Source organism: Papilio xuthus, unplaced genomic scaffold (assembly GCF_000836235.2).
Source record: "Papilio xuthus unplaced genomic scaffold, Pxut_1.1 DF826938.1, whole genome shotgun sequence".
Lineage (NCBI taxonomy): Eukaryota > Metazoa > Arthropoda > Insecta > Lepidoptera > Papilionidae > Papilio > Papilio xuthus.
The window spans coordinates 3338247-3363340 of NW_013531711.1; the positions used below are offsets into that span (position 1 = coordinate 3338247).

Here is a 25094-nt window from a genome sequence, read left to right on the forward strand (position 1 = left end):
TAAATCTCTATGTAAATTAGTCGTATTTAAAAGAAACACGTAAAAGGGATCGTATGAAATGTTTAGCAATGTAGAATAATATTAAAAAGGTTAAGAAAAAAGAAAGGGAGATTATTCCCTTATTTCGAACAAATTGCTTACACCAAGTATGCCGAAGCAACTTGAAGCTGAAATCAGAGTTTAAGGAGATAATGTTATGTACAAAATTAAAAAGCAGTAAAATAATCGTGTACAAATATTTGACAGTAACTTAATATATTTAAAATAAAGCATTTTTTTTGTGATGATTTTAATAAACCAAATCTAACGAAATTAGTTGTATACTTGTTTTTACTTATGTCGAAACAATAAGTGTTGTAGTTTAGAAGATATTGCAATTTAAAAATTGTACTACTTATTTTTGACGTCGAGTATATTAAGGTTTGACTGCATAGATCCTTGTGGTTGAAGCGGTGTACTCTTATTTGGTATATTTTATTAAGTTCTCCAGAGCGTGACAGACGCTTTGTAGTGGGAATGCATCACGACTCTATATTAATTTGAAGTAGCGTATAATTTTAACCACATGCGCTTCGAAATAAATCCTCCTTTACGTAATAATTTTTCATTACTTTTTAGCGAAATCAAAGAAATTAAATCGTTTATATCGCCTCTTAAAATTACCTGAAACATCAATATTATCTTAGTTGAACTTTACAATTATTCATTTCCCGTTTGTACATTACAAAAGTACATAGAAAAAAAAAACAAGTACGAAATACATCCAAATCTTATGAACATGTACATTTTTGAATGTGTCCCACTTAATCTCGTTCATGTATCAATCAAGCGCTTTCGGACGGACGAACTTCAGTGCAGATGCTTAATGATTTGTAGCGCTGCCAAAATAATAAGTGCTCTACTATACAACGTGATTGCAATTAGTAAAAAAAGCAAAGGCATAATTACATTTTGTGTATTACTACTTAACAAAATATAAGTTTTACAATTTACACAAATTTATTTACGATTATTGCTTAAAATTGTGTCTTAGCATACTCTACATGGTAGTAGTAAATATCTCTGTCAGAATTTTTAAGTCTTAGTCCGATTACTTTGGCCTATGCGTTGATAAAACGGTGTAACAGTTTGTTCTAAGGAATTGCTCAACAAATAATTAAGAAATATATTATTTACATATTTTGTTTTCATGTGTTACAAATATATTTTTGATATTAAAATTAGATAAGTTTCATTTATATAAAATATTTTACAAATTACTTTGTCGCTTAGATGACTGGATCTCTGTATAACTTAATTTGCTCAAAGCCTTTTATTACTTCGTGTCTCTTTAAATTGCTTAATTTCGTATTATAAACAAACTTGAATCCAGCTAATTAACAAACTTTTATATTACTTTATAAACGACAAAAACGCCATAATATTTTCATGAAAAAATATCCACTGAAGCTTTTTATGTAAAATATTATTTATTATTTTTTTGCCTCCTGTTAGATCGTCCTGCTATATTTTTGATATTATAATTATGTTACAATTATGTGATGTTACACTGAGATGTACAGTTTTAGTCGCTAACCGATGTGTGATTTAACCGATGTCATTAAGCTAAGTAATAAATAAGTTAATTAATAGTAATCATAGTAATACAATGTAGAAAAAGCTCGTACTGAAAAAGAAAGGGCGTGATGAACATAATATTTCAAAGTGTGATTATTACTTCGACTCTATCACACGTAATGAAGACAAATTGAAGTTACTTACCCAGGTCAGTAAGATTGAGTAACACTATTTTACCTTTAATGGTAGATTATTCATAATTTTTCAGCATAGTTCAAAGCTATACTTATAAACAAATAGTTCTATAAAAAAATACTGACTTTATGATTTCTATAACTAACACAAATTATGTACTAATATTATGTTATACGTAATGTAAACTTCATTGTAATAAAATTATTTAAAACTGAGTGTTTTAACAATTTCATTCGCGATTAACTTACTAATAGACAATTTCATTGCTACAACTCATAATTATCCTATTATATTGTTATCTCATGAAAAGCTTATCGTATTGTTAACAATTCTAAAAATAATCAATATTGTAAGCATGCTGAAAGTTTTACCTAAATAATTAAAAATAAGCGCCATCTCTTAGCTTGTATTCTGAGTTTGGTAGTAGTTACAGGTTTCATCGAAAGATGTCGCTCAAAACCAAGTTGTTTTGTGGCTTCGTATAGTTCCAAAATGCGTCAATAGATGGCGTTTTTCTGAAATAATTTCATTTTGCGACTCGTTCTGTGCTGTCTTTTCCCAATACACCTTAGATTCAAAGCCTTACAATTGGAATTAGAATTAGCTGTATAAATTGCCAAATCATATCTTAGCTTTTAAATAGTTATTACTCCACTAGTAACTACATCAAATGAATAAATTATTTAATCGTTGGCAGAGATTTAGTTTTCAGCAGTTCATGTTAATTTTTCAAATGGTATTTCCCTTAGCATTCTGTTTATTGTAGTGAGTAACTTTTCTTTTTGTGATTTTTGATAGGTACACTTCTGATACTTTAAATTATTTATAAATAGACAAGAGACACGAGTAAAAATAACAAACATTGCTTATTTTCAAACAAAGAGTAATTACGAAGACAATTTGAGTTCGCTAAGCTCCGTGTACGCCGCCGCGCCGGTTATTCTATGAACTATTCGCTAAACATTTTGCATGCAATTTGTAGACTAGGATCATGACGGCGAAATAACGCCGTTTGAGTTTTATGTCATCGCAGTTTTAATTTAAAGCTTTCAATGAATTTTATTCACAGTGAAAAAGTTTCGCTGAGTTCCATCATCGGGCGATGCAACAGACCAATTACCATTCACACAATCTTGATGGCTGGCAATCCTCAACCATGTATTTTAATGCAACTTCCTGTCGCGCACTTCCACGTTGTGGAATGGTCTGTCCTCGGCAGTATTTCCCAACCGCTACAATTTCCAAAACCGTCCTACACGAAGCGAGATTACCTCTAGGTAGGCCTGCAACGCATCTGCGTAAATAGACATTTTTGAGCATCAATATTAATTTAAATTTCTAAATTTTGCACTTACAATTTATAATACAAACTATTTATCAGCACTACATCATATTGTTTGTGAAATATTAGACCCATATTTATACCTTGAACATTGCCTATAATAACATCACCATTAATTAAGAGATGGCGCTTATCTTAAAGCAATAAAGTATCAAAGCTCTTCTACTAAATATAAATACAGTTTAGACCACGGAACAAGTTTAACATAGCCGCACTGGTATTAAGCAATTACATGCAAACTTGCGAAAACTTTAAAGGAAAACAGAAAACGCCAAACAATGTTTTACCTCCTCGTATTTGCAATTCAACGAGTTTGAAATTACTTGGCGACATTATCATTTCTGATGCCTATAAATTTCAATAATTTTTATATAAACTTTCAATGTTTGAATATCGTGAGAATAAAACTTTTACTATTTGCAATCGCTTACTACGAACGTTAACATTTATTGGAGTATGTTAATTCAATGAAATAGGAATTAAATAGAAAATAAGTATTTATATCACAGAGCATTGTTTTATGGATTCAAACTGAAATATTTAGAAAGCATAAAGTCCTTTGGGAAACATCGGCAGAGGTCTAATTGCTGCATCTCAGTTAGCCGGCAACGCAAACGGAATCAAACTAGAAGCAATTCACGAGGTCGGCGACGAACAGAGAACAAATCTTTGTGTTACTACTAACGATATCTCTCTTTGCTTTTGCTTACTATTTTAATCAAATCACTACGGTTATATAACAATGTCTGAATATTTTGTATTTATGAATTCAAAATCTTAGAGATAAATAACTTTAAGGTTGAATCTCGACTATTCAATTATCAAAATATTTAAAAATTCAATTCAAATTATATAAATGAAAGGCGACAGACGTTCGTCGATTATTGTATCTGGCAATTTATACCCCATCAACTTTAGTAACAATGAAAGATGAAAAAATAAAACTCGCTTCAATAGTTGGAGTTCCGAAGCATTCATATGCACATTTTTTAAGTAAAACAATTTTATGCACATGCGAGTAGATTAATTGATATTGCAAATAATTGGGCACTTATTACTTTCATTGATTCAAAATGAAATAATAGATTCTTGTTGTTTTAGCGATGTTACAGACAAAAGCACTCGAATAATTTTTAACTCGACTATTTTTGCAACAATGAAAAATAGATAAATGAATCAGAGCGCAAAACAAACAATTTGTTAGGACAGAAAACGAATGCAAAAATTTAGATTTGTCTATGTTAGCAAACGATAAACTAGAAAAAAAAATATTTTAAAAGCTTTATGTACGATCACGTGATACGTTACAATTAGAATTGCTAAAAAGTGCGAATCATTTTAGAATCGTATACCATATGCCCCAAGTTTACTTTAGAATCGTTCAATTATGCAAAGCCACCATTCGTTAGCAGATTTTGGGTAATGCGGAGAATTTCGTGGCGATTTTATGCTAATCAGCTTAGTGTCCGTTATTTATTATGGTACATGCTAACAAACACTCCGCGCTATAATGTGCCGCATCACTGATAACGTTATTTCACGCAATTAATTGCAGAACTCACTGCCGTTATGATTTAAAGCTGAATTAATTCCACTGAAGTGTTTTTGTTTAACGGTTATTTTGTGTTTGTTTAATGCAAATAGCCATAAACCCTTTATGCGTAACGGCATTATGTCGCATTCAGCTATTTTTACTTTTAATAACATGATACATTTGACCGTTTTCATTCAATACTAGCTGTCGCTCGCGACTCCGTCCGCGTGGATATATAAACAAACTTAATCAGTGTAGCCCACCCATCCACATCACATCCATCTAAACATTCGCATTTATAATATTAGTAAGTTAAATAAAAAACAGCTCTTCAAGGCAAAAATTCGAAAAAAAAAAAATAGTATCCTATGGCCGTTCCTGGCGGTACGCTACCTCCTCACCAATTTTTAGCCATATCGGTAAAGCTGTTTTTGAGTTATAAATATATATATATATATATATATATATATATATATATACACGTTCTATATGTATTAAATTCAGCAACAAATTCTGAGTTAAAAATTATTTCTTATACATCAGGGGATTGTAATCACAGGTTATCGCAAATAATCGGCAACTCAAAGACCAGTACGTGACTGGGTCATGTAGTAAACGGCAAGGGGAGCTTTAGGTGAATCGATATTTTCTGTTTACAAATACTCTGACAAGGGTAAACGTTATTTTTATAGCACACGTGTAACTTAAGATATCTGTTATTTTTCTTTGAAAAATTTTGCATTTTATAGAAGAGAAACTTAGCAATTCGTATTCATAACATTTACCACGACGATTATGATAAATGTTGTACTACCTGTTGCCCGCGACTCTGTCCGCGTGGACAAAAAACTTAATAAGTAGCCTATGTGTCCTTGCAGGCTACGTTCCAATTTCAGAAAGATCTATGCAGCCGTTTAGGAGATACCTTCTAACAAACATCCAACCAAACATTCGCTTCTTGTTAGGAAGAAAATTCGATACTATGCCGATGTATCGCCGCAACACTAGCCTTATTAAAATGTCAACCTTTATGTTCCCCTTACTAATCAATCTGACACTTGACATGGTAACGAAAGCGAGCCATTTGCGCCAAAGTTTTCTACCTAATAATGTCTAATTTATTTTTAATATTAGTAAGATTTCTTATTATATTAAAGAAAAACGATCAGTCTTATCGTATATTTGTTGATCGTAGTGTAAGTACAATTATGCGGTATCAGATTTTATTTCCATTATCCGTAGTACATGCTACGCGAGGCTACTTCGCTCGTATTCCGGTGCGGTTCTATTACAGCGCAGCGCACGGCATTGGGCGTCACTGCGACGGCTCGACGCCACAAAACTGAACAATTTTCTGATATCAATCTGACACGAAATGATTACGTATGATATACCATTTATATTTCCATTTGTCAAGCTTTATTTTGCTGGCCATATTCATGAAAGTTCATAGATTAAACATTTTATTTGATTACCTTTTGTTTGTTGGATCAATTTGATATTTGTTTGAATAAAACTATAGATACAGGATGATGTGAAAATATAACTTTAAAAGATTCTAAATGTATTAGTTTTGAAGCGGATTGTAAACGAATTCACTACTTAAAGTTGTTATTTTTAACCTTTGTTTACTTTAAACAAACACATCCCCAAAAACGACCCATGTTATGTAAATATTCAAAAAAATACAAAAATAGTTTCTAAATGTGTTCAATTTTTGTTTCAGATGTCAAGAGGAAAGTCAAAGGCTCAAGGTAGGTACAGCGTGAGTTCTAATAAGTGGTATTATCAGGATGGTCCAACACAATACGTCGCTGCCTTATAATTACGCTATAAGCGTTTAGCATTATTAATTCAGCGAGCCGGTGTTTCTGCACCTAGCAGGCAGACAGTAATGACACACCGACAGAATATAGATGTAGTTATTTTTGTTCAATCCTGGACATGAATGCTAAAGGGTTGCGATAATTGTAAGTCATTAAATTAAATAATAGATTTGTTTTTCATTTATACAAGAAAACACATACTGTAATTATAGAAAAAATACTTACTAACTGCAACAATCGGGGTCTCAATAATTACTTAAACTGTCCCTTAGTTCAGATTCAGAGATATAGTAAAGCAACTCTAAAGTCTTCCTTAGTTGACCACCAAAGGCCTTAAAGTGCGTTTGTTATACTCATTTTTTTCGTGTAGAGCGTTTCCCTTTGAAAAATACTTTCATGAATCGTGTATTTAAGATTATCACATATGAGATCTTTCGTAAGTTGTCGAGTGGATAAAGGTATTTTCCTGATTGGCTAGACTTAGTCCCTTGAGGCTACCACTTTCCTCTTTCGATCGCTGCGACGTCCAAAGTTTCATATTTCGATTCCATGTTTCTTCTTTTCTTTTAAAAATTCTTCGTTAGACGTTTACTGCCTTAGGGCACATTCATGGCCACAAATAAACAGTGTTACGTTCAATTTTAATGGTGGAGAATGTTTTATTTTAAAATGTAACAGAATTTATGGTTTATCGCGCTGTTAAGTGTGATTTATTTAAATCTCCTTTACACGTTCGCAGTTATTTCGAATTTATTTATTAACAAAATCACTCTTAATTTATCATTTATTATTTAATTCCGTTGGAAAATCGTTGTATCTTTTATTTTTAAAAGTTAGTATAGCCTTATTCGATCTTATTCTTAATAAGGTAATATTGTGTTCAGAAATATGTTTACATAAAACCAAAGAAGGACTGTATATAACGTCAAATTATCACATCAAGTTTTCAACATATGTACGCTAAGATCTTTGAACGACATTCAAAATTCCCTTTAATTAAAGAGAATATTATAACGTACTAATACTAACTTTCTATCACTTGTTCTCGAAAGCCTTTGTGATCGTCTCAGTTATTAAGGTTCAAAGGAAAGCGCAGACCTTCGCTCGAGACTACGTGCGAATCAATGGCGTGGAAAAGGCTTTATCGATTTTAAACTACCCTCATATTGCACTTTGTTAAATCTATATTGTTATTGGCTTTGAAGGAATGTTTCATTTTGTTTAACATTCCGAACATGACTTGAATGTTTTCGAATATTCAAGATAAGGTTATTTGGAATCGAGCGTTCAAATATTTGGTTATCTATTACAAAACATTGTCAATATTTGTGTTTTTATATAATATCACTATTGCATTTATCAATAGAGAGTTGTTATTAAATTACTAAATTGTTATAACGACCCTGCTATGGTGTGATTTTCTATGCGTATTTTTTTCTGCATACTAATGTAACTGAAAAATAGTTTTTATATATCGAATCGAACGAACATACCAAAGATGTGAATGAAACCAAGACAGTTTTTTTTTAAGTTTACAAACATAAATTAATAAATTAAATTAATGTGCAAACAAAATCCAATTTCGTTGTTTTTAAATTATAATATTTTAACATCGAAAATTGCTTTCGGATTTTAAGAGATAAAATGTTAATTAAACTATTTTAATAACGGTATCGAAAATGAAAATCTGATGAATGACACTAATTACGAACGTTGGACTTCGATTTATAATATATTTAAAATAAATTTACGCCAGAGGACGTAAGTGAAACAGATTGTTGAAATGATGATTAATGTTTATGGATTAAATCATTCAATAAATCTTAGAGCATGTTTTCACGGACGAAACAGATTTATAAAAGATAATGTGTGTTGCAATAATTACATTATTTTTTAATTTCTTTCGAGGTACGTGGCGTATGCATCACGATGTTTTTCTTCACTGTAGGAAAGTCGCATAAATGTACATTATTCATTAAAAAAAATAAAGTGATACACCACGGGATTCGAATCCAGGACCTTGATTTCAAGTCAAATGCTTAACCCCTGAGCCAACGACGTGTGTTAGCACCAACTAGTTTCAGACCCATCGAGGTTTCTTTATCAAGGTAAGTGTTTACTAGACTTTGTTCGTGGTCGCTACACTTTGTACTAGAAAAAGTATGTAACAAGTCTGCGGCTACATTAGGTTAACTACCCCTCTCTCTGACTCTCTCTGGTCTCACAAGTGTTTAGGTAATTTTAATTGTATATACAATACTAAGGGTCAGTAAGAAGTCAATATTTTTGTAAAATTAAAAAGTAACCCATCAGAATTTATCAGGGGTTTAATCGACAAAATACAAGTCAACGAGACCGTCGCAACTGAATTAATATTTAATTACACCCTCCAACTGACGTGATTGCATTTCCTGGTACTGACATCGAAGTTTATTATTTTGCCAATTCCAAACGATATTAAATTCTTGCAAGTGAAACTGGGGCGTGACTTGTTTCAACTATGATTGTGTACTGAATCAAATTTTAACAAACGACACGAGTGGCGAACACTTGACACAGAAAATTTAATCCAAAAATAATCGAATTAAAAGTAAAAAGCAAATGTATTTAAAAATTATTTAAGAATAGCATTAAGGAAATATTTTAATAACATAATTCTTATTTCGAGTCTTGAAAACTTTGCATAAAAAGCAAGTGCAAATTTAGTAATAAAGGATAGGAAATAGGAAGTATTTAGCCATTTACACTTTCCCTCTACTCGGAGCGCTATTATGACCATTACCAGTTCTTTTACAGATTTAAGTTTCGCCTTTAGAGCCTCTAAAGGCAATTAAAAGAAAGAGGATTAAAGTGAGAACAGCAATTTAGTTGATTGTAGAAAAGATAATTGCTGAATTGCGACTCTATTGAAGCGTGAACAAATGATATAGTTTCCTACAGAATCGTCTGCAGTATTTAACTCAATTATCTAGCTTTGAAATATCGTCGTTTTATTTTCTAATTATTTTCTTATCTTAAAATACATATAAACAATAAAGACAAGTCATTATTGCAAGACGACAAGAAATACTACGACACACTTTTTTACTTATTTCAACTTACAAAATTATAACTGATCTAGCTGTCACCCGCGAATCCATATGAATAAAAAAATATGTTTGCCCAGACTATGTTCTACATGTATGCCAAATTTCAGCGAGATTCATGCTGTCATCATCCATCCATCAACACAGTCGCATTTATATTATTGAGATTAAGGACAACATACACTCTAATAAGTCTGCGTAGGACACTGTTAGTTCGCCAACTTATACTCAAAATCCAATCGTATCAATAACTACGGGATGTTTTCGATAGTTATCAAAGTTCGGTAAAATATTCCGTCAGGTTCGCACCTTCGAAATTATAAGGAAATTTTTGGAAGAATTCTTCACACGACACGATCTCGAACGAGTAGAGAGCACTCACGAAAACTTGACCGATTACTGCATCCAAAAAAATAAATTAATTGCAGACTAAAAATTATCGAATTTAAAAAAAACCATTTGTTATATTATTTTGTAATTTTTGTAACAAGATTTTTAGTTTAAAGAGCTTAATTTTTTTAAAACCAGAATATCTATTTACATAAATATGTGTAAAGTCAGTCAAAAAATATATATTATCGTCTCAAAATTAAAAGGCCGCTGTTAAAATTCCCTAGAAATGTATATTAAAAGCTTTTCCGTATATTTTGTTACCAGAAAAAGCTGTATTAAACTCTTGAAAAAGAAATGACGAGATTCTAGGAACGTTTTTTTTTCACAAAAAGTTGTAATCATTGTAAAATATCAATTAATTAGCACAATCGAAACAAAGTGATATAAAGTTTCATCATCAGCTCACTATAAGTCTTCACCGAGGGGCTCGGAGCCTACCCTAAGTTAAGGGTGATTAGTCCATAGTCAACCACGCTGGCCGAGTGCGGGTTGGTTGACTTCACACATATCTTTGAATTTCTTTTCAGATATGTGCAGGTTGCATCACGATGTTTTCCTTCACCGTAAGAACGTCGGATAAATGTACATATGTAAATTGTAAATCGAAAAATACATTGGTACATGGCGGGATTCGAACTCAGGACTTGCAGATTGCAAGTCAAGTGCTTGACCCCTGAGTCATCGACGCTCTCTTATCAATCATTGGCATGTGTTATTTGTTTTTATAAAATACGTTATCGTATAATCTATTATATAAAATGCGTATAGTGTCGAATTGGTTATACACTGTAAGGATGCTATGCAGTTGAAATAAATAAAAAAAATCTGTCTATATAACATAGATAACTAATTTTAAGTTAGATATTTAAAACAACAAAAACCTTTTTCCACAACGATAGTTACCAAATTAAATTACTAAATTAGTCGGAGTTTCCATATTCTCATGTGTGTTGTACAACATTTGGATTATTAAAATAATTACAGACGCGACTGTAAAGAGAAATTACAGTATTTAGATCCTGTTATTATTCACTACTCCGTACAATTTCTATGTAATTGAAAGACATGGAAAGTAAAAACAAATAAATAACCCGTCATAAAGAATACTATACAAATATACTAGCTGCCACAGCGACTCCGCCCGTGCATATTATTAATAAAAAAAAACTAGTAGCCTTTATGTTCTTCCAGACTATGTTCTACATCTATGCTAAATTTCAGCGAGATCTACGCAGCCGCTCTGGAGATACGAGTACTTTCAGACAAACATCCATCCATCCCAACATTTACATTTATAATATTAGTAAGATTATGCATGAGTATTAAGTTATATTATATAGTAAAATATGCTATGAAATATTCAGTATTTTGATATGTCAATTAATTATTACTATTAGTCAATTAATTTATTTGTTATAGTACTTTACTTAGACGTATTGAAGGCCCTTATTCGGATTAATTATAATTGTTGGTAATATTGTCATTATAGTTGTCAAATAAATGTATTCTTAAATTGTAAGTAGTTAATTAAAGGTTATTAATGATTGTTGTTTGGATTGTCAAAATAATTACTGTTAATTTATCAGAAAATTATATATTACATGTAACTTAACATACTCTTATGTTTTATCGTAAAATAAAACCTATTATATTATTTATCATTAAAGAATCAATCCTGTTGTCAGAAAGTTGTCAGTTTTAAAAAGGATAAGCAGCAATAATATTCGTATTAACTATGCTCATATTCTAGTAATTGGAACTTTAGTATATCCATAAGTTTTATCATCGGTTTATCAATTTTTTTTCCAATTCCACGACGAGTAAAAATGATTTATCTCGTAATAAATAAATTGATATCACAAGTTCATGAGTACCTTTAGAAATGGTTACTTTAAGTTGAGATTTGATGAGAGGGCCGTGTTAATTAATACCGTCCATTAGCATCGCTTGCTTCGTCTCAGAGCTCGCTGTAAATGCAATTAGTTTGCGCCGAGACACCGCGCCGTACCGCGCAACGCCCGCCTTCAACCTAAATATAATTCGCGCCCTAATAAGATTATTTCTCTGAGTGTTCCTATGAAAATATTACTCTATTCCTATTATGTTGTCTACACACTATGAATATCATAATTTTTCATTATTACGCACTCTCTATAAATTCTGATCAACTTTTGTATTTGACAAGCATGTTTTGTTTTGCATAATATTGAAGTATAAATTCTCCAAAAGATTAAGTTTCACAATAATTAGCCCTAAACTATTATTAGATATGTGTAGTAGGTACCCTGAATTTAAAAATGTTTCTTCTTTCTTATTTTTCTGAAATTTCACATTTATGTACGTGACTGCTAGGAAAATATAAATTTCTTAATTTTTTTTGAGATTTTTCGATTTGATGCAATTATAAGAACTATTTTCTGTAAAGTGAAGAGATAATTTAACCGAATATCGTCAAATGGTGAAAAAAGTTTGACTTGTATAAGATCAAATTGACATTGTAAATGGTCCTTAACCATATTTTGCTTTAGTTTCCTGTACTAACTCTCAGCTAATAATGTAGAGTCAATGCACCATGTGATTTGGAGAGTGGAAATTGCATTTGTATCTCGGGCCGGTGTTTCTAACAGTCGACTCGCTTTGGTTTTCGGCTCCGACGCAAATGATTAGAACAACTCTAACCCCCGCTCGGTTCTTTTGCCGACGCCCAGTTCCCAACGCCGCTACGTAAACTCTCAATAGATTCATTAAGACGGTAACGAGATCTTCCAGAGAGAATTTCAAATGCTTTGTTTCGTTAAATGCGATTTATTTTGTTTAGTAAAATATTATGTAGTAATTTTTTGCTAAAATACTTAATTAATGACATAAAAATATAAAAATCTATGTTACTTCTTACTAGTATTACTAATATTATAAATGCGAATGTTTAGATGGATGTTTGTTAGGATCTTCGAAACGGCTGAACAAATCTTATTGAAATTTCGCGTAGATGTAGAACATAGTCTAAAGAACACATTATTAAGTTTATTTTGTAATTCCGCGCGGACGGAGTCGCGGGCGACAGCTCGTGTTACAATATAATCGTTACCTTTTTTTCTTATGTATTCATTCGTGTAGATTTTTATTGCGTTCAGTATTATTAATATTACTTGAAGTAAATTTGAGACACGTTTATATCGACATTAAACGCAAATCGATTGGAAGTGTCGAACGAACGGCGTTCAAATCACGGATTCAAGAAAAGGTATTTTTCAAAGCTGACTGCAGGCACGCGATAAGGGCGCTGCCGAAAATGTGACCGAATTTCAATCAAATTTATGACTTATAATAATGATTATAGGTGCTTTATCAGTGCGTCGCATAAAATTTGCAATTTCAATGAAAAGGTGAGCTCTACCGTTATTAATTCTTCGGCAATCGTAAGGCGGCGATAACGATTGCCCGAATTAATCTGTCGCTAAAAATGTTAATGTATAAAGGGGGGATTTCACAATTTTATGGCACCATTACGCACTTGAGATAAAAAAGAATCGAGTCCTTTTATACTAAGTTTTATTTTTGACGATATCTTTAAATATATATAAGAATTATGCTTAGTAAAGTATTGATTTTCTCTCAATATTTAAGTGATTAACTTAGCTTGTAGCTTATATTTTATAACGTTGTTAAAATTTTAAACAAATTTCTAATCATATTATTACTGCTCCGTTACTTAGACTTCGTTTATTGGATGTTCTGAATAAAAACAATATTCTATATCAAAAGAAGTCATCAAAGAATTTTAAAAGAAAACTTCATTTTCTAAATAGCTCGGGCTTCTTATTCATTGAAAATATAGAAATCATTTTCAAATATAATTTCTTATTATAACACTTTGGTAAAGTCGTCGAGTAAAATCTTTGTTCTATGCCACCCCCAGCGCGGCTGGACCGCTCGCAGCGATTGAAATTTAAAATATTGTACCCTTTGCTATTATGCGAGCTTATTCACCCTTGAAATATCCCTAGGGGGCATCAGGTACAACGATTGGGGAAAATATTTTACACTTGTTACTAAGGATGTCGTTTTAAGGTCTGCTACTAACACGACTTAATTTCATCTAATATCCAACCTTCTTACGTAGATATTAAAGCTTGGATTTCATTAACCGACAAAGTTATTCCAGTGAAATATTTATGAAACGCACTTAATTAGTGTGTCGAGAATGAAAAATTGTTATTGAAACGTAGTTGATTGAGTTGGCGTATCGTAACTATAGTCATTTTGGATGTGATGCTAATGAAAACCCGATTAATCACCTGGCAGGCTCTCGTCAACGCTTTTAGTGAAATGGTACGCGGTACCTGATTGTGCATATTATATTACGTACCGCATTTTATCTTTCATTTCTTTCCGTTACTTATAAAGTAATTACATTTAATTATTTAATATTCCTTACTCCTTAGACAGCGTGAATTTTATGTGATACTAACTGTCACCCGTTGACTACGTCCGCGTAGAATTAAAAAAAATTTACTTAGTAGTCGGTCTAGTTTCCAGGCTATGTTTTACATCCATGCCAAATTTCAGCGAGATTGATGCGGCCGTTCTGGAAATACCTTCTATCAAACATCCATCCAAATATTCGATTATATTGTGTAACTATCACAAGTTTTATTATTTTAGCTATAAAATTTATTCAAATAAGTAATTCAAACTAGAAAAGGTTATAATATGATTTACTAAATTGAAGGGAAGATATAAACCAAAACTGCTTTAGCCTATGTAAATGTAAATCACCGAAATTCGTTACATAATTCCGTAGCCAGATTCAATTAAATCCACAGACGGCGGCCGGCGCAGTGGCGGCACATTCGAAACTTTACAAAGCGTAAATTCGTTACAAAAATAATTAAACAAATAACTTGAGTCATTAGTTAGCGACGAATCCGCAACAAGGGCGCACCTAGAGTTCAGACAGCGCACTCCGCATTACGGCCTGTTACGTCCGGCCCACTGAGCGGAAGGCCAGCGTTTACTTGATAAAATAAATTTGAACAAAACAAAGTAAACGCATTCGTTGCGGCAATATGAATCCACCTCTCTGAAGTTGTGCCTAGTGGCATGGAAGCGGAAAAACGGTAGGCTGCCACGAACTAATATGTGAATGCTGCGCATATTTGCCGATATGAGCAATTGTCGCTAATACGCATGGCTGATTGTGTTATTCGATAAAAATTAGAGTTTCGCAACTTTTAGTGCGGGTAAATGTTTCGAGCTTTGAATATATTTCATAACGCTGTAGATTTGAAATTGTTGAAACTTAATTTTGGAAGAATGACAATTGGTTTGCTCCTGTACGTTATCACAAAATTACCAAGTCGTGTACATATTATTTGCATAATCTTTTGTTTTTTTTAACCGACTTCAAAAAGGAAGAGGTTTTCAATTCGTCTCTATGGTTTTTTTTCTACTTTTATTTACCAATCATCTATTAATTTTTTCACAAATGCTGTGACGAATAGTTTTATTTTGTTAAAATAACACTATTTCGACAGGCGCTTAGATAAAACGATTATTACATTTCGAACGTTGAATTGTAAATGTATAATGAGAATTCTGAATAAGATACTTAGAAAGTCCTTACAAACTTGTATCTATTCAACAATTAATGGAAATCTAACACCGCTTACAACAAATTCTTTGATCGTATACGGTCCGGCGTACTACGTCCATTGGACAATCAGAGAATTAAAATTACAAACTAAGTTTAAGCCGAATTGAAGTGTCAAGCGTAACGAGAGCTCTGCAATGGGGTGGCCATTCGTTAGTCTAACTCTTTTGGTAAAACGAGCCCGGGATAAGCCGGCTGCAATGTTAACATTCTTTTCAATAATGACGAGGGGAGATGTGAGTGCCCTATGTCTTGTTTATTGGATTTTTTGTTGCAATCTACATATGAATAGAAACTAAAATCTGTCAGACGTTGGCTTGTATCGAGTCGATGTTTGCGAATATTGTTTGTGTAAGTAAAATAATATTTACTTAATTTAACAATAGAAATTAATAAACTAAACTTGATAATTTATTAATTTTCTTAATTTTGTTGAAATGTATAAATGTACATGTGTAAATATTTTTTCGCTTAATAATTTTTTTTTTTTTATGCTTAATAAGCTTTTTAACATTTATTTACATCCTTATACATATATATACTTATAATAATTGATATATTAGAAGATTAAGTTAGTTAAGTCACCGCATTGTTATAAGCCCCTATAGATAAAAATTATTGTTATTTCAAATTATTATAAGACACTTTATTATCTTTTTTAATATATATTTTTATATTACTTTGTTAATTTCTTTAGTAATTGTTTGAATGCTCATTGCTACTAATTTTAATTAGTTATATTCAAATGCAAGTTGGCGTCTCAATGCTGCATAGTTTCAAGTAATTAAATGTACTGTCTACACCATTCTGTGACGCCTCCGTCTGCTGCCATAGACAATAGACAAATATAATATATATAACATTAAACCATTAAATATTTAGTAGCATGGCGTTTGCCATAGCTTCTTCGTATAATATTAAAATAGCAACATAAAAGAGGATTAAACATGATTTGATTAGTCTAATAGATTATGGCGCAAGATAAACACTTATCTAAATATTAAAAAAAAAACATAATTAGTGGCCTGTGTGTTCTTCCAGACTTTTTTCTATATTTATGCCAAATTTCAGCGAGATCCGTTAAGCCGTTCTAGAGATATCTTGCAACAGACATCCATCCATCTAAACATTCGCATTTATAATATTAGTAAGAAGTAAGATAACTTACGTGGATAAAAATAATGACACTCATAAAAAACAGTTCATTGTCAACTCTAAAGATTTTAAACTCAGACAACGATTGTAATTTTTTTTCTAGTCCAAAACAAGCGTGTTGGTCGCTTTAATAAGTCCCGCACATGATAAATCGGATCAAGTGCTCGCGTACTATAATCGTCTCGTTCGTGTATATATAAGATTAAATATATCTATCCCTTTCTATACCGGTATAGGGTTGTAAATTTAATGTTTGTGGGGTAAGCTAAATGAAAGTGTTGTGTCGCGAGCATCATTAGAACGGCTTTTCTGATAGAAAGACACTATCGTTATAAAACGTATGCTTTAGGGTTCAAAGTACCGAAGTGGAAGAGTTTGAGTAACTACAACGTTCGTTGAACATAATCCTATTAGTAAAAGAAGGATAAGTATTTATGCTTCCGCAATTTATATATAAATTGGCACCGACACACCAGGTCTTAAAAACGGTGATATAAGTTTTTGTATCATATTTGTCTCTACAGAATTGTATTTACAAACTCTTGAAAATAGGCAAATAACTCTGTAATTTGCTCACTGTTCTGTCTATGATCTTCCTAACTCTTTAATACCTGTATTTTAAGTTTTGTTAAGGGTGTGTACACTTTTTACTTGTCACACTTATTAAGATGGATGAATATCGTTCGCCCCAATTAATGTGATGCATATGCGCGGAACTAATTCAAAGAATTTAATTATTTTTGGTGTTGTTTTGTGTTATAATGTTCAGTTACGTAATTATTTTCATTATAATATTTAATGAAAGTTGATCTTAATTCTATTTAATGAAATAAATCAATACATTAACTGCCGCATCAAGAAAAAGCTTAACTTAATATACTTTAATTGTAAAGTAAACATGACAAAGAATCAGAATGCAATATTCAAAAGAAGGCAGAGCTAGAATTTAAAGAACTGAAACGTATACATAATAGAGAAAACTAACTAAACTTGTTTTCTCTACACAAAATTACAATCTGATAGTCATAGAATTGAACACCCCACGGCCTTTAGAAAACATTCGCAAAAGGTCTCGACCCACAACACGGTGTTCAAAGTTACACAGATGAAATGACCGTTCGACGTAGATAGAGTGAAGTCATCAATATTGCTGAGTTTAGTGCAGACGAAATGCCACTGAGGGTAAGGAACAGCGCATTAGTAGTAGATTAATATAGAATTGGAAAGGTAGTTCCTTATTGGAATCCTACAGATACATTCTATTTAATTAAATTAATACACTACTCGTTTAATCTTCGTTTAACCTATGTTTAACCTATGTTTTATCCCTTAGGTTAAAATGTATAACTCATTTTTGAAGGCTAAGATCCACAATTTTGTATCAAAACTCGATTTAGTTTGAAAACCGTAATGAAAACCATTAGTGCAATTTTAAGCTTTAACAAGATTGCGATAAATTAGAGCCATATATAGAAAGCAGTCTCCTTTATAAATGTCCTGAGAGGAAACAACACGTACAGTTAGACAATTTCAACCTTTCCTTATTCAACTATCGCCAATCTACAAATTGCTTCCCAGTTTTATACAGCTCAATATTTTATAAGGTTTATTTTCTATAGGGATAGGGAGATTTTTCTAATTAAATTCGTGCTCGTTTGCATCGTAAATTTTTAAAACAAACTAGGGTTCTGTTTTAATGAATTTTGCCAATAAACATATATAGCATATGATCATGGGTTTCTGAGACCAAAGTTCCTGTTTAAAACATATTATTATCTCTATTTTGTCAAAGATAATGAAAGGGATGACAATGTAAAAACATAAATTTTGGTCTCAAAAATCAACGGTAAATTAATTACTACGAACATGTTTGCTTACTTATAGTTAACTTATAGTTTACATATTTTATTAACCGTAAATAAATCTTTTATGTACTAAATTAATTATATATTTTATCAATAAATAATCTTGTAAAAGTTCGAGTACATTTGTGTGTTCTTAAATATAAAAGTTATAAAGAATATAATTAATATATTTTTACGTTTGAGAAAAAATAATTTCGTACCCTCAAACAATCATCTACCTCATTAAGCTGCAGTCGGTGAAAATATTCGGAGAAATTAGGCGGCTTGTTTAGGTAAAAGTACAAGGGTAGGTATAATTAATTATAGCTGTCACTTCAATGCTATTTTTCTGCGACAGAAAACTTTTAGAAACATTCACAACACTGATTACATGTAATGCTACAGAAGTGATGTATAATAAAGTTTATATTTAAATCCACCGCATAAAAACTTGTCTGTACTCTCAACTTTTATGGCAAAAGTTGGGCTTGTTAGTAAAAAGCTAATTAAAGGAATGAGAGTTGTCTATAAAATGTACTAAAGTTGTAAGTGCATTAAATAACAGATTTATATACAAAAATAAATTTTCAAATTTTTTATAGTTATAAAATTTTGAAGGGCAGGTTGGCGAATGTCCAGGGACACAGACTTCAGGTTTTACGAAATATGTAATAATTATAGGTAAGTATAATATTTTTTTTTATATTTAACAAGCTGTCGCCCGCGACTCCGTCCGCGTGGAATGAAATGAAACTTAATTAGTTCCTTGCAATTATTCGAATTTTTCACACCTTTTAAACCTCCACAGACATTTTAAGACAAATAGAAGATAAATCCGTTAAGCCGTTCTCCAGTTTTAGCGACACTAACGAACAGCAATTGATTTTTATATATACAGATTTAGACTTTTTAATGCACAGACATGATTTATCCGCACAATGAGGGCGAAGAGACTCTTCTATCCCACAATAATGATAATTATGTGGTACATTTGACTAAGAAACTATTCGGGAGTCATCTAAAAGCAGCGCTGTTGTCTTAAAAAAAATCCACCTCCTCAACAATATTCGTTCCACGCCGAATAATAAAGCTAAACATGGCTACAAACCACATCGTAAATAATTAAACATACTTTTCTGACTTACAAGTGTCAGGGCCCAGTCATCGTACCCCAATAAAGATAAGAGTGTCTCAGACGGCCAAGAAATTCAAGACCTACTTGTAAATATTTTAAACAGTAACAGTTGTTTGGGAAAAGTTCTACGACGCCTTTGAATTAGTAATTAAGCAGGGGTAGGGGTGGGGGGGGGAACAATTTCACATAAAGCATCCGTCTGTCAACTTTAATGAAACTGTCTAGTTGAATGTCGGATTGAATTTTCAAATAGACATGTTCGTTTTTGTAAACTTTGTTTTTAAACATAGAGTGCAAACGTACCATTATGGTAGTCAATATGAGAATATAATATGTGTTGAAGATAGTTTAGTAAAACAAATTATTGACTCACTCTTTCAGTCAAAGTCGTGGTGGTTGAAAGTTGTTTGATTGATAGTAACATGTAATAAATATTTCAATACTGTATTTAATATTTATTAAAAATTGTAGTAAAATATAGCAAAGAAATGTTATCTTCCTAATATTAGAAATGCAAATGTTTGGATGGAAGGATGTTTGTTTGAATCTCCAGAATGTCTGTATGGGTCTCACTGAAATTTGACATAGATGTAGAACATAATCTGTTAGAACACATAGGGTACTAATATTTTTTTCCATTTCGCGTAGACGAAGTTGCAGGCCACAGCTAGTTTATATAAAAATATATATCGTAGGCTTATTAAATTTCATTCAACGATTATACAAGCATAAGTATTATGTTGTTAAGATGTATGTTTCTTACCAAATCTAAAAAGATTTATGACTAATCGTGAATTCCTTACTACTTTTACGATACCCCCTAAGCTTCGACGAGAGATTGGTCTCAAATATTCATTAATCATGCATACTAATGCAGTAAATTATGTTTGAAAAAGCTTCAAAATCTAACATTTAATATTACGTATTACAAGCTTAACGTTAAATGAAATAAGATGCATTCCCCTTCAAGGCGTCATCTAAGACAAATTTAATAACGTCGTAAAATGTTTTATTAATTAATAAAATTAACTGCGAACCTATCGGACTTTGTACTTAGCGACTGCTTAAAAATTTAGCACCGGCTCGCCGGCTGAAGTTTGTTGGCGCCCCTACGAGCCTTCACTCTTAATTATTACTTTGGGAAAATTAAGACTGTCGTTTAGTCCGGAGCGCCCGAAGGTTGCGCCTGTGTTCCATTTATCTAAATGTATTTTATCTCGCTAAGGGTGCTGGCGACCTCCGACTTATGGAGTCGCCATGTGATATTTATAAATTGAAGGAATCGCGAGAACTGAATAAGAGATTTAATCCTGATTTCAATTAATTCCAATGATAGATTTGATAATATTAACTTCCAATCAGAAACTAATGTGGCAATAGTTTATACACAAATACTATAATACAAAAAAATCATACATCAAGACAATATATAGTTATAAAGTTAATTAAAAAATAAAGATAGTTGTAACACGGATAAAATATTTTCTCTTTTAATAAATTTCATCTCATAGTAACCTTAATTTGTAACATTTCTTACATTAGTTACTAAAAATAGTTTTATTTAAAATAATAGTAACTCAACTCATTTTGTTGTTCTATATGAAGCTTCAAAGTAATGACGCATACTAGACACTACCGCGTGTTAAGTACATTACCTATTGTAAGTGTGCTTTGAGGTGGTACGCTGTAGCGGAGCCCTGTGTCGCATTCACTCTAATTATGAGCCTTCATCTAACAGCTTCTCTTACATTATACTTTAAGGGAGCGTAAGACTTAATGTATAAATATAAACTTAATACGAGAAATCACACTATGGGTGTATTGGAAATGTGTAAATTATAAAATGATAACAGAAAAAATTGCAGAGACACATTTGTACTTATGTTTTCCTTTTATGTGTGACGTTACTTTTGTGTTGTTGGAGAATGTAAGCCTAGGTTTCCACGGCTGAAACATTAATGCAAATATAATGCCACTAAAATGCTTTATATAGTAATTTGTAAATTTATAAGACAAGAAGAGAAGTCAATTTAACTACAAGCCAGGAGTCAAATATAGCTTATGTACATGCAAACACACAACTGAAGATGAAGAAGAGAACATGACGTCTTTGTAGATCCTTTCGTTTGATCTGTATGTAATTATAATTTACGCGAGTGTAACACGTTGAAGGAAACGTGACGGAGGCGTAATGAAGTTATCTTAAACAGTCTTAAAATAAATGTTTATAATTAAGGGAACGAAAACACATTTACACTTTTGTGATCTTTTTATTTTATTTGTATAAAATTAATTGATACAATTTTAGATTGTGAATGTTAAAATATTCGAAGATTTATCTCTAAGAATAGACACTAATTACTTCACGCTTTTTGCTGAAGTTATTCTATTTTTAATTGTTTATTTTCGTGAGACATTATAATAAATTAATTAAGAAATAGTAGGTCCTATGGTATAACACACGTATGACCATTTCCTATTTTTGAAAATTTGCGGATCCATCGATGGCCAATTTAATATTCTAATTTATTTCATCGACAAACTAAGATCTAATCTTAACAACGCATTACGGTGATCTATTTGATTGTGGGTTATTATGAAGTTTTATTAAATAATTATACTGATAAAAAATTATGGTAAACCATTTTGGTAAAGTTTTCATTTGCATCGCGTGAATTTGTGGTCAAGTCTCATTATCGTTACTGTTATGCAGCAAATTTTAAATCAGATGGTGGCTGGATTAATGTTTAGCTCGCTTCATAAAGTGGATTATTCATTTTTCGGTCACGTAAAACAATATAACGCAATGAATCTACGTAACTAGATTTTACCGCGATAGAATTCATTACGTGTTTTAAACAACAGGTGATATTTAGCGTTGCGACAAATTTATAACCATTTTAACATAGTTTAATGAAGATGCAAATGATAATTTAAAATTAGTGTTTATTCTAATATCATTTATTGAACGCAGTTTTTTAATGTTGTATATTTATTGCTAGTTTCAAGTAACAAGATTTATATTCAAAGTTAAATTCCTTTTATTGCACACTCAAGTCATAACTGCGTGCATCATATTCAGACTTTATAAAACAGCTTACAAACGGTGTATGCGTTTTTCGTGGAACTTTATCAAAACAAAAGAGCCGTCTCTATTTACGTTGGCAGAGTAATATCTTATTTAAAATGTTCATGCGAGCATTTTTTATTTAGCTCGGGCTCGTACGTTCAGTTGTAGGACGGGAGCTGTCACTTGCCCGCCGGAGTGCTTCAACTTAAACACATCTCTCTCACCGACGTATAAATATTTATGAAAACACTGTCCGAATTAAATCCCGTCTCAACGTTACGACGTCGTATTGTCTTTTCACTTTGAAAAATGTATTAGGTAAGTCTAGTTACGTTTAATACTGTTACAGATTAAATTATTTATGTCATTGTGTATTTATAAGTAAAACAGGCAGTTGTAACCGTAAAACAGTTTCAGGATTTCAGGTAAATAATATAGGTACTTTTCTAATGTATCTTATACTTTAGTAGGTTATTCTGTGGACGCCACAGAAGTGAGAAAAGTTTGCAATCAAAAATGTTCTCAGTCGTGAATTCCACTTTACTAGACATTAAAACCAATTTGATTATGTAGACGCTACATTGCAAATGCAAACCGGTATGGTGAATGGAACAAAACTACAACGCGTAAAAAGTTCACACGTGTTGTTTGTTATTCGAAACGCGTCATAAGTTAGGAAGTTGGAATCAATATCATCCCTAAAATACAATCTTCAAAATCCATTTATGAACTATCGCATAATGCAGTCCGCATATGCCCTTATTTATTCCACTTCGAACGGAGACAGAGAGAAAGATCAAATGGCCTTTGTCCTTTCCCTCTTTACTTATTCAAACAAAATTACATATGCCTGCTACCGAATCGCCATTGCCCGAAATTTTACGCGTAGGAGATAGTGTCATGAATATAAATCTATCGTAAAGGGCACCGCGGAGAGGCCAGCCGAGTTTACGGCATAGCTCACTTTGCATTCTTTGTTCGGAGGACCCTTTATGGTCGGTTTATAGACTGAGGTCCTTTTGCATAAAGCCTCAGTGCTTAGGGACTCGCCTACGACTCCCGACTCGGTTCCTCTCACCGTTAAAACTATTAAGCTCATGTGACGCGTCCCTTCTTATTTTTAAACTTATCGTAGTGGCATTTCCGCCTCTTTTTAGCTTCTGAAAATTTATTCATGTTCTAAATGTCTGTCTGAATGTAAAGATAAAATAAAATAAAGTTAAAAATCAAATGTAAAAATTATTTTACATTCATATAAAAAAGAGACAAGATTAGATGAAGCGACTAAATACTATTTAAATGGTAAAGTAAATGCTTAGCGCCTGCAGGGATCCCTGTTAACTATTAATCGCATTTTCTTTGCTGAAGATAACGAAACTCATTTAAGATATCTCGCAAACGCCTTTCAGGCGTTTTGGAGTGCAGCCAGCGGGTCGGACAGAGACAGCGGTGGAGCCGGTTAGATTATTTTAATTGCCTTTATTTCTTTTTGTTGTGAAAAAGTTTCAAAAAATGTTAAATAATGGAATTGAATGTTTTTTATTCATTCTTCTATTAATTTTGCCAAAGACGCTACACACTATTATACATTTGTTCATATTTATTTTAAACCTATCTTGGACAATATTAGACAAGCTATTTACCAATTCTTCTTAGTTCCTAAGTTTCTATTTCTTGTAGTTTAATTTTTAAAAAAATCAGTGCTACCAAAATACGGACGTACGGATTTCGTTGTTCTTTAATATCTCCGTATTTCGTCTTAAGCGACCAAAGGTTTTCTCTTTATGTCTAATAAAATTTTCTTCAAAGTATTCTTAATTGAAAATTTAAATTTATGCATAAGTTCTGATTGTACTATTCTGTAGGGAAACAGTCTAAGACAGGGCCGTTTACGAGCTTCAAGCCTTGCCCGGACAGAGTTGCTCGAATTATATAAAATTAGTTTTAAGATGAGAGTAGCGTCGTTTTTAATTTAAATTAACGGCGGACATACGACGTCCTTTCTGTTTAATATTACTTGCTCTAATTTTCAGAATTTCCGAAATATTTCTTGGAAATATATGAATGAGGACGAAGAACGATTTTTAATTTTTATTCTAAGACAATAAGGTTAGTTTCCCGCCAAACTACTGACGTAGTTTATTATGTTTAACTAACGCATAGGCTACTAATTAAGTATATTTTCCACGCGCGGACGGAGTCGCGGACGACAGCTAGTTGTATATTTTGAAAATTCACGTTACACGACATCACTTTCATAAAGCAATTAATAATTTTATGACTAAAAATAACTGTAACAATTGT

The 25094-nt window shown here is 31.9% G+C and overlaps 1 protein-coding gene across 1 annotated transcript in view; it reads left to right on the forward strand.

The window, feature by feature from the left end:
* Positions 1-25094, forward strand: part of Sema2a (Semaphorin 2a) — a 303390-nt gene that overhangs the window by 130500 nt on the left and 147796 nt on the right. Inside the window, exon 3 of the mRNA XM_013317426.1 lies at positions 6355-6382. The gene's annotated coding sequence lies outside the window, so the exon portion shown is untranslated. The remainder of the gene's footprint in view (positions 1-6354; positions 6383-25094) is intronic.